Source organism: Folsomia candida, unplaced genomic scaffold (genome assembly GCF_002217175.1).
Source record: "Folsomia candida strain VU population unplaced genomic scaffold, ASM221717v1 Fcan01_Sc006, whole genome shotgun sequence".
NCBI classification, from domain to species: Eukaryota; Metazoa; Arthropoda; class Collembola; order Entomobryomorpha; family Isotomidae; genus Folsomia; species Folsomia candida.
The window spans coordinates 7,394,492-7,408,234 of NW_019091198.1; the positions used below are offsets into that span (position 1 = coordinate 7,394,492).

Sequence of the window (13,743 nt, forward strand, 5' to 3'; positions counted from 1 at the left end):
TCGCTTCGAACCATCTGAGCCGCTTTCTACATTTTGTGATCGTTCGTCGTATTACTTTTGAACAGGACGGTAGCCCAAGCCATGCTGTAATAATATCCTGCCTGCTGCACTTCTACTCGAGCTTATCAAGTCAGCAGAATGCAGTGCGAGATACACATGTAAGCAAGCACACCGAGCGAGTCGTGTTATGCCTTACGCAAAATGCAAGCTGGTTTCTCACTACCATACCTTCTCTGGGGGGATACGTGCACACAGTTCTTGGCGCCAATAACAATATTCTATCATCACCACTTGTGTTTTTAATGTTATCGAGGCTCGGGAGACAAGTGGGTAAAATCTCGTCGTCTTATCTGAATATCCTTATCGGAATTTTATTATGCTAAGTTTCAGAACCCTTAAAAAATAAGGAGATATGCACGACTCCCACAAACTGTGTAAAGGAAGGAGAGAAACAAGTTTTGTTGGTAAAGGAAGGTTGCTCTTTAATAGAGGAGGCCTCTACCAATATGAGAACAATTTCCCCTCTCTTCGCTCTGTAATAGCAAACGAGACGAAGGATATATCGCATCGCTGTGGTTTACGCAGGCAGAGAGAGACACATCCTTTGTACGAAAGTTGGTTGGTCGATATAGCGAGCAAGAATATAGTCAACGTCCTGTTTTTACTCGTAGCCGCTTGTTAGTTCGAACCCGTCGTCGTCTCGCCCTCGATCCACGTCCAGTTTCGATGTGGAAAAAGCTGCAGGTCTTTGGGAGGAGGAAGGGTGCCTACGACGAGGGCGAGTCGATACTGCTGTGAACGAAGTCCTCATGTAAACGGTTGAACAAAGGAACAAGACCAACAAGCCAGTTGCATTGGTTAGGGTCAGGTTTCTGGGAAGGGAGAAGGACTGGAAATTCTGTACGTACGGTAGCAGAGAGAGAGAGACGAGAGACCGTTTACGTATATGACCATCCGAGGTGGACCCCTTGAAAATGGGGCTGGTTTGTCGTGTAGGAAGTGAAATGACGAAACTCGTCTCTCTTTTGGAATAATTGGGCATAATCAAATACAAGTTGTTGATATGGATATGCTTCCCAGCTAGGAAGAAAACCAGTACAAATCAATGGAACCCTTGACACAATTTATCGACTCAAACAACTCGAATGATTATTGGGCAGGGTGGATGTGGTGTGTTTGAGCGTTGTTTTTGTGATATTATGGATGTTGAGAAGAGTTAATTTCATAATTCGGGCATCTATCTACCTTAACACAGTCTGAAACAAACTATGTAAATATCATCCAAGTAATATCGTAATGAAGTGCGATCATGTACTGTATTTTCATGCACTTTGTACAAATAGAAGAATGCGTAAAATTTTCCATTGTTAACTCCTTAAAAGAAGGGGCATGATTTCTACGTTTTCATTTACAGAATGAATTCCTCTCTTTTAGCTCAGTCCTCTCGCCGTCGTCATTGTCAGTTGTCTGCTGCTTGGTTGATTCGGAGAAAACAAGGGAATTAAGGACACCGCAGATACGAAATGCTGAGTGGGGGCAAGGCCATTTTCAAGTTCAGCATCACTGCAACCAGTCAACCAGTATGAACACCGGTCTCTGAGAAAGACACACACAGGTAGGCTACACAGGTACTTATTGTACCTTTGCCACCTCTTCGTCGTCCTCTGGGGTGGCTTCATTCAGCTCAAAACTCTCCAGAACTCACGAAATCCCAAGAAGCACAAGTTGAAGAGAGAGAGAGAAGAACAAAGAAGAACGACATCAAACATACCAACCAACCAGGCAACCTTAGGGCTTAAGAATATATTTATATGTGAACGAATCTGGGCCAGACGTGTGTACGTATCTCTCAACTCCAAACAATTTATTCTTACCGTGAGATAGTTGAGCTGTCATGGGCTGCAGCCTTTACAATTTTCAAAGAAATGTCTGATCCAAGACACTTCTTGCGCAATTTATAATTTAAAACTTTTCAGAGACGACTAATAATTATAAAATAAATGACTAGATCCAACCACTCGCCCACTTGTATCAATAAAAATTCCAAGTAAATCTCGAGGAAAATGCGATGATATGCATGCACTACCTGGAAAATGGGAGACAAAGAAAACTCAGAACAACCATCATCACTTTATTATTTGCTCCTTTCTAGTTTTTGCTCAGATCGGATCTAAAATTGCTGTATATTTAACCATTTCAAAATCGTTTACCAAAATCCTCCCCACTATTATTAGAACAGGACTGCAGGGCCATAAACGTTTCTCTGGAATGCCATACCCTGCAAAAGAACCTAGGTCAAAGTTAACCGTGGAAGAATAAATTGTGGGATGGATGATGGATTGGATACGTTACGATTTTGCCATTATTTTTACCTATGTGCCTGCCAACCCATGCAACTCGTACGACGCCCAAATTCTTGTGAAAAGTTGACTCATATCCTGATTCTACCACAGAGATCTTTGCATGATTACACATCACTCCCAAGTTCCCAGCCCAACTCTTTGCATCATCTCAACGTGCAGCCAGGTCTGGTATTTACATGTGGAGAAAGAACAAGAAAAGGAATCTGGACATGAGCATTAGTGTGTGTAGAGTAATAGTAGTCGTAGTAATAGTAGGAGTTCAATCTGTTTCTAAATCTGCATTCCAATACTCTTCTCCTCCTTTGTTCATGACGTCTACCTCAATCATGTAATGCACTCCTTGATCCATGAGCACGTCATTATTCTCGAGAAGAAAACTGGGCTGGTGCAGGAGAGAAGGATTCATAAAAAGCTAGATCTCTACAATATTTATAAGCTTATTTTACTTATTTTTTATTCAGATGGAATATGCAGCGATGATTGGCCAAATTAAAATACTTATCACTACCCAAGAACACTTTTCGCTAGGTAAGCAATCAGTAGAAAAAATAGATTAAAAGAATTTGACACTGATTTGTAAACCGGAAGCGACGAGGCCTAATTAAAAAAATAAGTCACGTTATAAATACGATTAACGTTTGCGAGAAAATGCTTTATTTATTTGGCCTTTACTGTTCCTAGTCAAGGATGAAGTTGACGCCGACAGAGAGCCAAAAATGGAGCGTCACACCGCTACTGCTTCTCATGACATTTACCACTGAGTGATGTTGTTACCTTCAAAACCTACCGACAGACAAGCGATGGAAATACAGATCTTGTCGAATATCTACCGAGTCTCTCCTCGTCCCATAACAATAATCAACAACGTGGAGTTATACTTTATAGTCAGTCAGCAGAGTGTGCATCTCGTCATTTTGAAATTTATTAGGCTTTGTCCTTGTATCGTATTGAGAAACTATTATTATTACCATTCAAAATACTTTCCTCCTGCCTTGTTGCCGCAATATTGACAGATTTCTTCTTTGTGGTGATTTACAATTCAAACCAAACTCACTGACAATTCTACAGGAATGTATTTTCCCCCATGTCGCACGTCGTCGTCGTCGGTATAATGATGCAATCACGTATGTATGTACATATGCTTTCTTATCTGTCTAAATCGTTACACAAAATTCAATGTTGACCTTTATGAAAGTACCGTCTTTAGTGAAGGGTTAGTGAAAATAAATGCTGTATAGTTTACTTTGGATTTTATGAGAGATCTAATTTTAAACCAGGCATACCTAGACATCCCCTCCTGCAAAAGAATTGTGCAGATTCAAAAATTCTGCACCACCTCATATTCATCCATTATCATTAGTCAGGCACATTCAATTTAAAAGAGTCGGGTAGAACACAAGCTTTGTGGTAAGAAAACCACCATCACCTTGATACGTATGACTTCTAGGAAAAGAAAGGTTGTAAATTTTAGGAACAAACAGTGAGCTAAAATTTCGGAGCGATGATGATTCCTAAAAAAAATGAGTTAATAAATCAGAGCCGAAGGAAAACATTTGCATGAGGAGACCCGCCCCGAGAGAGGAGAGATGATGATGATGACGATGAGATGAGATCTTACACTTTGCAATCTTACATATACCTTGGATGCCAAAAGTTTCAAGACCGTGAACTAAACCTCATTTCCAGTGGGTGCTATATCTTTTTCACGGTTTGGAGCAATAAATTTTAATGACTTTCAACCTCCGAATGTATACTGAAAAGCACTCTTATTTGCTTTGTATCTTATTACTTATCCTTAAAAGATGGGGGGAACTCGTTATTCAGAGTGAGAAATTCTAGATTCTAGCAACACACAGCCATAAATTGACCCTGACCTGATGATTGACGGCGATGATTGACATTTGACAAAACTCTTCTCATCATCATCTCCTTCCCTGTTGGTCTAATGGAAAAACTGTATTTCGAAATACGTTTTTAGAAAAACTTGGTGACGTGTCTGAAATAAGCTCAGAATCGAATTCTAAGTATCTTCTCGTTTTACGAGATGAGGGAAAGAAACGGACCAGAATTTGAGAATATTGTAGCATAATGATAAATAAATTCGGATTTCCCAAGATTCTATTTCAGTACTCAATTCTGCATTCCAAGTAGCAACCTATCTGTGAACATCTACGGCGTGCTGCTTTGTCTTTTGCGATGGTGGTGACGATAGTATCATGATAGAATTTATTAATGTAAAGCAATGCGTTCTCTACAAGTAAATGTGTCTCACTCTCTCGAAATCTTTGAAAATATTGTTGTAGATTGTGCCACGTTTTTTTAATAAGTATTTAATGCATGCAAGAAACGAAACTTTCTTTCAGAATCGGAGGTAAATAAATACGTAGGTAAACATGAAAAGTAAAAGTTTTGGGGGCACGCGGAAATTGAATAGAATGCACACAGACAGCCATGCACATTATCGTATTTTTATTATTCAATGGAGTATAGAAATGTATGTATTCGCAGAATAAGAATTGCAGCTACATATTTAAATCTAAGGTACGTTGTACGTCTGCCGGCTGGCCCCCACTGCGTTCACACAAATCAGAAAATTGAAATGTGTAACAAATACCAACACTACTCGACAAGTTGAAGTGTGATTGCCCCTCAAAGTTGAGAAACTTTAGAGATTAAGTGACTGCAAAGAGATGAGTGCCAAGGAGAGTGAAACAAAAATAGGCATACGCACTGCATCGCATCATCAGGCACAAAAATGGGAAAAGCATGCGAATTATGTCAACATTTTGCCAAGATTTGCAGAGGAACTTGCACAAAAACCATGTGCAGAGAGACTCTTTCCCTACAAAGATGCTGGATTATATTGTGTCATTTAAATAGCTAAATATCTTATACTGAAACAGATATACAGTTTCTATTTGAACTTGTCTTCTAGTAATAATGCGACAAAATTTATGGATCATTTATCTTCCCGGAATGTGTAAGATTACAACAAAAAATGGACGCGTTTGAACACTCGACATAAATATGCGAGTTTCCGTACCAGCGGAATTTTTTGCGTATGTGTTTATTTCTTAACTGTGCGAATGGGTGACAAAAAAGGAAACGCCTTGACGAGACTAAATTTGAATATGTGCGAATTGAACGAGTTCTTGGCTTGCAACATTAGCAATCCGTTAGTTCTACATACAATAGTTTGGATGGTTCTCTAGGTTGAATTTTGCATGGTAAATACATATGTATGTGTAAGATCTATATATTGCCAGTTACTTATTCACAACATTGGATCGGAATTGTGGATCATCAATCCTCCTCCAAATATCAAGGAGCAGTTTCCATTTTACTCTTCGTGATGGTGGGGCTGCTGGATATTTTTGATCAGGACGCCTGGATTTATTCCATGTCTAATAAGCCATAAGCCGATAAATACGAAAACAGTATCCTTGCAGTTCACAAACCTCCATGGTCACGTGGCGAGTCCCTAATTTAAAATGCATCCAATTTACAACATTTGGACTGAATGAGGAAGAAGTGCTTCTTCTCATCCCTTAAAAACAAGTCCGTCAGCCAACCACATGTTAAATTACTCCCGATTCGTTGATTATTACAATCAAATTCATAGAAGGGAACAGAGTCCACGCGACTGGCAAAGTGTCTGCCAAAGCAATAATGAGAAAATTTACAGAAATATATGGGGTCCTTCATCTGTTAGCCCTCCACCAACTTGATGTCCCCCATGCATACACACATATACTTGCCACCCTCCTCTACAGAATATTATACGATTCTCGGTTGGGTCACAATATTATTGATGGGAAATGTGGGACAGTTTCTGATCTCGTATCTCGCAGGATGGAAAGTGGTCCGACAACAAGATGATGAAGAGAAGGGTCCTCGTCCATTGATTCACGCTTTGGTACTTAATGGAATATTAACCCTCCGAACTCTCACTTTTGTACTTTTCTACATTGCCCGACAAATCGAAAAAATGCTTTTCACCCCAGTCGCATCTGGCCTGGCATATCTGATGCATGAGGAGACGCCAACTGACTGAAGGACTTATGGCAACTTCAATATTTCACCATAAATCCACCCAGCATCACATCCACCAAATAAATATACATACTCGTTCATGAACAGGATCATAGAATTTTATTATGGAAAAGTATATTTGTTCCTTCTCATCTCGAAAAAGAATCCACACGCGGAATCGAGAAAAACACACCTAATCAGGCACGATGTTGCAATAACTTTTAAAATATGGCTGCAAAATAGATTTCTAGCAAATAAGCTGATCAACTTATCGACTACATCATTTTGTCGGCTATGCCATAAATTCTAGATGGACACACTTACAGTACATTTTCTCTCGAAATTACGCTTAGGAGAAGGAAAATGTATGCAAACTCTGAAATTAACTTCCTTGAAAATCTCAGTCAAATGTCAAAAGTCGAGCCTGAACTGGCAAACATAAATGGGAACAAATTATGTGAGTGAATCTTGACAATCCACACAAAACCAACTCAACCAAACCAACCCAACACTTTACTATTCGAGGAGTAGCAGTAATTCACGTCCATCGAGTCATTTCTCTCAAAAAAGAAGACGAGTTCGATCACTTCTCTGCCATCAAATTTGTAAACGACTTTTAACCAAGCTCCAACATGAACCGTGTTTTTGTTCGAAGTTGTCCGCCTATACGATTTCCCCACTCATTTTCAAACTTTAAAAAATTTTGTACCCTTTCAGCAAGAAATCTAGAAACGAGTATTGAGCGAAACCGAATAAAAAATATCTTGACGTACTTTGCACAGGATTCGGCCAACCACATTGAAATGAATACTCCCCGTCAAACATCACACGCTCGATAGTTGACCAACTCGATTCTAACGTTTTGCAATTTTTGGATGACTTAACGAGATTTGGTGGGGTTTGTTCTCTTTTTTGTCGAAAAGAAGATTGCCTCAAATCTTACAAATTATTGCTAGTAAATAAAAGTGAGTTAAAATTAGTTGATTGTTGACTTTTTGAAGGCAACCTGCATTCCCACCTTCACGCCTAAATTGCCATTCCCACCTAAATATCTAATTACATTGCAGAAATACCTTTCAAACATGAAAATTATGCGATGTAAAGACAATCACGAAATAGAAAAAGCCCACGACAAGCCAAATGCATGCATATTTATGTGAAAATGAACGGGAAAATCTGAAATTCTGTGCGACTATCAAATAAAAAATGTATACATGTAGGTCTACATAAGCAAAGCAAAAAAACGAGTGATTCCAAAATGAGACTCTATCCACGAAGATTTGTTAAATTGAATTTAAATCTTAAGGACACGATTAAAAAAACATATAAAAAAAACTTTTTAGTATGTGACCCACATTTCGAGATTGCACATGGTTAAGTAAGAGCGTGTGGTTTGGAGAAACAAATTTCTGCTGGTAAAAATCTTAAAGAAAACGGAAGTGTACTTGTTTAAAGAGTCCAGATTTTTGCAGAGCAAACCAGCAGATGTCAAATGATACCAACGACGTTTCCAAATTTCCAATTCCTTTTTATTATGAGGAACCAACTGGTTTTTGTAGACTGGCACATACATACATCAAATGTGCATATGTCATAATCGGCAGTGTGTGCTCTGTTTATCACTTTCCACTGATTTTTCACTTGAAAATATCTTACACCAAAACTGGGGACCATCTGTGGACTAAATTGTTTGCGATGCTTTTTGTCATACCATCCATCAAGTCGGGTGGATGATTAAATACTTTTAATACTGATATTTTGTGGGACAAGAACCTTTCAAACTAAATATTTCGTCAGTTGCGTACGTATGTATTTAACACATTCGAGTAGAGAAGCAGCCATGAATTTTAACATTTAATGGTCAAAGGCATGTTATTTTAGAGATATGTACATTTTTTACCACTGCTATGTATGTGAAATTAATTGCAAAATTTAATTAGAAACTGCGTAGCCAATGAGAAAGGGGTGATGGGCAATTAAACTGATGGACTCAAGAAAAAGTTAAAATTACAGCAAAGTCGCCCTCGTACAGAGAAAGGAGAAAGCACATCGAGAGTCGTTCGTTCGTAAGTTGGTTATTCTCCCATGTTCGGGTTTGAAGAATGAATGGGAAATTAATCAAACTGTGTGAAACTAGTTTGACAAATTTACAAGGAATAAATCCAAATTAAGTTTCTCAAGTTTTCCAAGTTTGTAATTGTTCAGTAACCATTCACACATTGCAGAAATTAGAATTTGGAATTCTATTCATGAACATGGAATGAATCAGGACGAATGGTTTATAACTTTTCTGCTTAACTTTAATCCCCAAAATTCATTCCAATCTAATTGCTTGACATGTGAAGCTAAAAAAACAAGGTGAAAGTCTGAATTTTAATGATAGTGCCTAAAATATCTTAAAATTTGTTCAGAAAGTTGAGATATTTGATTAGTTTTTCAACATGGAAAAGTTGAGAGGTTTAAAAGGAGGTGAACCATTTAGAAATCTCTTCTCATTTACTTCCATGCAAAATAGATGGCTTCAAAATAGATGACACAATATCAAAAATTTCGCCCATAAAGCAAAGTATATTATACAACAGGGCAATTGAGTCCTCTAATTTTCAGTGAATTACTATATTTTCAACCTCAGTAATTTCATCCGCCTTCTAATTTTGTGAATATTAATTCCAATTTTGTTCTGTAATTCTTACGCAAACTTTCTTCTCCAGTACAAAAGTTACACAAGGACAATTTTGTCTGCTTGAATCTTTTCATATTTATTTTGCCAATCTTCTCCACCCATTCTTCTCTAACGAGGGAACCTTTTATAGTGCCCGGAGCTCCCAGCATATCCACTATATACATTAGACGCAGTTTTTAATACTAGTCCTATGATGTGACAAAATCTCCGTGTCAAAATGACATTTGGTCACGTGGTGACGACTTTAGTGACGCGCGGAACGGTCACGGTCTCCATGCTTTTAGTAGTGCAGGTACCCTTTCACCTCTTCACTACACGCTCCACACTCATCTCACCGATGAGACTGGCATCTAATTTAACTATGTATATTTACAATATCATTACAATTTATTTACCATTTACAAGTTTTCAATATTGTTTTTTTCTCTAAAATATTGGAGTTTAAAAACTATTCGGAAAAATATAGCAACTGGATTTGTTCTTCAAAAAGTGCTCGTGAAAATTTTGCAACTTTCAAATTCGAACGCAAAATAATATTGATAAGCTATGAATAGTAAATTGTAATGATATCGTAAATATAGTTAAATTAAGTACCAGTGTGCTCAGTGAGTTAAGAATTCAGTAGCAAGATGAGGAGCGTGTGGCGAAAAGTAGCTGGGCTATTGAAATCATTGGAGAAAATGACCGTTCGGCGCGTCACTAAAATCGTCACCGCTTGACCAAATGTCATTTTGACACGGAGATTTTGTCACATCATAGGACTAGTATTAAAAACTGCGTCTAATGTATATAGTGGATATGCTGGGAGCTCCGGGCACTATAAAAGGTTCCCTCGTAAGTACTAGTTAGTTTTGTATGGTTTTTTGGTTTAACTTGCGAATTATTTCGATTGCGTAAGCTGGCATATTTGATTTTTCAAATGGAGACTCCGAGCGTAAAAGTTGTATGTACTTACGTATGTATGTCTTTAATATGTATGCGCATTTAACAATGAGCAGACTTTCACTCAATTTTGCAGGGTTTTCTCCCCACGTCGCATTTACTCATGTTTGATCTAGCGAGGAAAAGAAGAAAAGAGGAAACTTGAGACGCCATAGTCAATATTCGATTAAATTAATTCACTCTTTGGTTCAACTCCTTCCTTTAAAATGCGCAATGTAATGCTTTCCCCAGTTCAAAGAAGGGAGCTTTGTAAGCGAGTGGATATTTGATACGAAAGAAGACACGATTGAGTGCAACAAATGGTATCAAACCTTCACTCAGGAGGGGAGCTTGTGAGGTTGATAATAACAGATCCTGATGCCCTTTGGATATGTGGTAGGGTCCTATGAGTGTACTAAAACCCTGAAGTGGTTTGACTCCATAGCCACGTTTGCGCCCGCCACACCCACTCAAAAATGCCCAAAAACCGCTTTCGCTCCAGTTTTCACTCACTCAAATCCACGCCAAAAATCCAATTTTGCTCGGATTTTGAAATTTCTTTCACCATTACACTCCCAGATAGTTGCTTTCTTCAATCCAATGTCAATCTCAATTTTGATGATGATTATTTCGCAGGCATAATTTGCGTTGTTGATTACTACAACATTGCTCATTCAGAATTTTAAATTTTAAAAATACTAATAATTTCGAAAATATTGAGTTTGATATCGAATTGAAGAAAGCAACTATCTGGGAGTGTAATGGTGAAAGAAATTTCAAAATCCGAGCAAAATTGGATTTTTGGCGTGGATTTGAGTGAGTGAAAACTGGAGCGAAAGCGGTTTTTGGGCATTTTTGAGTGGGTGTGGCGGGCGCAAACGTGGCTATGGAGTCAAACCACTTCAGGGTTTTAGTACACTCATAGGTCCCTACCACATATCCAAAGGGCATCAGGATCTGTTATTATCAACCTCGCAAGCTCCCCTCCTCAGCTGAATACATGTATCTCATCATCGTCTTCTTGTAGACTCATGGCGTGCGAAACTGAATACGTTGATTATGCAACAACCAATCTTTCCATCACATCTACATACATGATGCCAACGCATTCACATTTATTACATGGAATCGGAAGGAATCAAATTTTCTCCGATTTATTTGTTATCCTATTCGTGATGGATATTTGTTGTATTCTTGCACTCGCTCGAAGCAATTCGTCCCCAGATAACTGGCGCAAGGCTACACGTCGGACGTGCAAGGACTCGTAAGAGGCTACAATTCAGTGCAAATAATACAATCCAGGAATTGAGCAAAAACTCGTCAATTAAGGCGATGGATGTATCAAGACTAAATCGTATTACAGAAACACTCACATGGTCAGATGTCAGTGGTCTGCAGGGAGAACGGCAGCAGCACCAGCAGGTCCAGGAAGGGGAAAGTTTCGGTTAAAAATGCTATTGTTATTGGTATCCGAGAGGGCTGGGCGTCGTTGTGGGTGTCGATGAGGCAGCAGAGGAAGGACGTTGGTGTGATTGTGATGATGATGATGTACGAAATGAGATGGGGATCGAAGGTGGGCGTGGTGTAGGTGGAAATGCGGACGGTGGTGGGGGCAGCTGAGACAGTGACCGTAACAGCCGACGGTGACCAAGGCGATTGTCGTCGTGTACACCCAACTCATGATCACTGCAGTCTCAAAGTTCAGTTCAGAGTGGAGAGGATGGATGGTAAGAAAGTGCAACTAATTAATTTAATTCGTAGCCCATTATCATTACATCGTCCGATTAAGTCCATTATGGTTCTCGTCTCGTTCTATGAAAAAAACGGTGGACGAAAGGAAATCAGCAGGCCGAACGTTTTTCTGTATTGTGTTGGACCACGACGACTGGGGGTTCCGAGAGAAGTAATAACTTTTCCACGAGATGCACAACCTGACTGCTTTCTCTTTTTTGAGCTTTCTTCTGATAATTTAGAATGTAATCAACCACATGCAATCAGCTAGCTTCTAATCACTTCCTACAGTTATGTTATTCAACTCGCCCATTTTTTCGAATTGATAGCATTCATCATTAAATGCTGACAAATTTCAGTAATATAAATAAGCTAAATTGCTCCTCAATTCACCCGATTGTTCACAATTGTACACAGGATTAATTTACCCAGTAATCTTAGTAAATAAGGGATGACGATAATGGATTAGTACACTAATTGAGGACAGAGTGAATTTCGTGTCAGACTGGATTTCTTGTCCGAGCAAGTGGAACGTGATTACTTTGTCCTCGTCGTGGATTCTCAGCTGAGAGGAGGAGAGAAAGGAGAAAGCGAGTGCGTGTGTTCTTGGCAACTCGTCGTCCCACGGAGGACTGACCATACTCGGAGAAAGTGCAGCTGCTCTTCAACTTTCAGTCAATATGCTGGAAACTCTCCCTCGCTCGGCCACTTTCTCCGACCACGACGACGACGACGACGAGGACGAGGACGACGGGACCACTTCACCGGATAAATCCGGCCCACTCCCACCCACCCACTGCTCCCACTATTGGTGCAGGTTGCACATTATGCAGGCTACACCACCCCCTCTTCGAACTAATTAGCACGTAACACGCTGTCTCCCACTCTCTCCCTCTCTGTCTGGCTGTCTCTTTTGAAGAGAAAGCATCAAGGTGGAGGACGAGTGGTGGGCATGCATCCCTAAAATTATACAGGCTTAAAATTGTAGAATGAAATATGATCGGTATTTCGATCAAGCGAAGGAGGAGAGGCCGTACCGGATTTTGACGTCATTTTTTATGTTTTAGTGACCGACTGGTTTTATTCCATTTATGAATCATAAGAAATTATGGTCTGACGTAGGTGCTACTGCCGCTGGTAATTTATGAGTACCCCACAAGTGAAGTGCAGACATGATCAGGATGAGTGCAACGGTTTGTCAGACGACCTTTGCACCTTTAGAAGGCGTGCATATACACGTAGGTAGCATGAGGAGAAGAAATGATGAGAAAGTTTCAGACATGTTGACTGAAAGCATCGTCGAGCCAGAGCCCAGTTTACCAGAGCCTGACGAAATGCGAACCAAGGTTCATTACGTTGTAATATGATGCAATATCACGAACCACTTAATCGTATAGGCAAGAATGTGAGAACAAATTGAATCTAGCTAAAGCCTTACATAGTTTGGTTGAGTTTGTCGTGACCATATTTTTTTCCAGGCTTACAGAGGAAAAATATTAAGGGTCTTATGAATGAATCTAGATACGCTGCTTAAGATGGTGAATCCAGATAAGCACATACGCACATAAATTTCAGTCAAGTTGAGTATGTCAAACCCCAAGGGGTTTTTTCACTTCGATAATCCGAAATTTTGCGATTCGAGATAACTTGACATAGCTCCATTTGCTCTTGCTTATTATTCCAGATTGATTGTCGACAGAAATGATAGGAATGAGACTAATAAAATTTCTATACGTCGACAATTGCAGTCGGCTCAAGATATTTACACGATTCCACGATTACACGAAAACTTTCAGTAGCTTCTTGTCGAATTGCATGAACTACATAATTGCATAATCTGCCAACATTTGAGGTCGTCCCTCATTTTGTTATCGATTATTCGTATGATTTAATGATACAACCAGATACGTATGTACATAGAATTATGTTGAAATATGAAACTATTGACTTACATGCAATTACGTGATATCAATAACTTTGGAAGATGCTCTCGCCCCGTAATTAATGATTTTC

At 39.2% G+C, this 13,743-nt stretch overlaps 1 long non-coding RNA gene across 1 annotated transcript; it reads left to right on the forward strand.

Annotated features, from left to right (window-relative positions):
* The first annotated feature begins 241 nt into the window (after positions 1 to 241).
* LOC118436002 lies at positions 242 to 3,612 on the forward strand. The gene is made up of 2 exons (XR_004835114.1): positions 242 to 2,891; positions 3,045 to 3,612. It is a non-coding gene; the product is annotated as an uncharacterized LOC118436002 (long non-coding RNA).
* The last annotated feature ends 10,131 nt before the right edge of the window (positions 3,613 to 13,743 follow it).